Genomic DNA, 1,752 nt, shown 5'->3' with positions numbered 1-1,752 from the left:
GGAATGCTCTGGATCAATCTCGTGTTTTTTAATGAAAGTATGTGTAAACTTAAAAGTATATGATGGGCTCTTTGGAGCTATAAGGAGGTACTCTGCCCTGGTTTGAACACAGTGAACATCAGGGCAGTTGGGGAACCTGTATATACTTGTACAGTATATATAATGTATAGTATTAACTAGTATTTATTTATGTTGTTAACAGTGAAAATTTCTTGATGTTGATTTGCTGTGAGTAGTGCATTTTTGACAAATGCCATAGAGCAGATTGGGCCACTTGCCAGCAGAGAGCTAGTCACAGAGCCTGCAGGAGCAGCCCATGCACCTGCAGAGTGTCAGGGAGAGGATGGTGCCAGCTTCCAGCTGAGGAGGGTAGCCAGTAGCACAAAACAGGTTGCTTCCCAATTCTCTTTGATTTCTTCCCCATGTTCTTTGACATGTCTATCAGTTTGCATCCTGCTGGGTGGAAGGTGACTTCATGGGGTGAAGGCTCCGTCCCTGACCTGGTGACTTCTGCCCTAGCCTTACTGCACTGAGCCTCACCCATCCTAGCTTAGATTTGATATATAACTATGAGATAAGTTCACAAGCGTGGGAGAGCTTGAAGGGAGATGGTGGCAGAGAAAACAGCGAAGAACTTCACAGACAGTGTCTGAGTATGTGTATGATGTCTCTGTCAGCTCCTACCCTGCACCTGCTGTGGTGGAGGGCTGGAATGAGACCTGCTGGGAAGGGTGACTCCTTTCTGCAGCTTGGAAAAAGTGAAGGAAAAAGAGGCAAAGGGAGTGGCTATAGTAGGGAAGTCTTCCTGTCCCATCTCTATTTCACTGTCACTGTGGAGAGGAGGTGCCAGTTGATTGCTAGACCAATGTAGGGCAGAAGAGGTTGGGTAACCTGGTTGAACTGTGCTTTGGTGGAATTAGAGCTGTGAGAGTAGGAACCTTGGTAACTCCAGATCGGAGAGTGCTTGTAAATGCGGAACCTGAGGCATCACAGTCTTTAATTAGTGTCTAGATTAAAGTTATGCTACCTGGAATTAATGCATTAATGCTCTACATTTCTGTGCAAACGTCTGTGCATGTACTACTGCTATTGCACGTGTCTTACAAATAGAGCTGTTGCTGCAAATTCTTTACATAGCTGATGACTGGGGAAAAGGTACCTTTGTGTGAGGGAGGATGCGCTTTCATCCCAAAGACCTCCCAAATCAAGTACTAGAGCTGACATTGTTTAGACTCCAAAGATAGAAAAGAAAGATACCAGGCTCAATAGTAAGTGTCTGGCTGCTGATTAGACTATCATGTTGTGTATAACACAACTATTTTCAGCTAAAATTGTCCCCTTTGCACGTAACAGCATTTTCTGTCATTACAGGGCAGGGCTGAGTGCCTAAGAAAACCTTTGTGCTGCTGTGTATTTAGATTTTGTTTCAAAATGAGAAATGAAAATATTAAATGTGAAAAAATACGAGTAAGAATGTTAAGCAATATTTTAACACTAAAGCACGTATCTTAGCATGTTTTTTATTAGGCAGTTTCTCAGGTGAATTTCTGTAAGCAGTACAAGGCCTGCTGCCAAAGGACACTTTGGCCCTTTGCAGTGAGTATAGCTGATCTAGAAGCTCAAGTTTGGGCTTTTGATAGACCCAGGATAGCCCAGGGATGTTGGATGCCAACAAACATGTCCCTTATTTTGAACAGTTTGATATTCCCATTATCTCGCCCCCCCCCCCCACCCCCCTCACCACTCCCACAA

The sequence above is a fragment of the Antrostomus carolinensis genome, unplaced genomic scaffold (assembly GCF_000700745.2).
Source record: "Antrostomus carolinensis isolate BGI_N321 unplaced genomic scaffold, ASM70074v2 scaffold43979, whole genome shotgun sequence".
In the NCBI taxonomy this organism is placed as follows: domain Eukaryota; kingdom Metazoa; phylum Chordata; class Aves; order Caprimulgiformes; family Caprimulgidae; genus Antrostomus; species Antrostomus carolinensis.
This window is presented reverse-complemented; position numbering follows the sequence as displayed.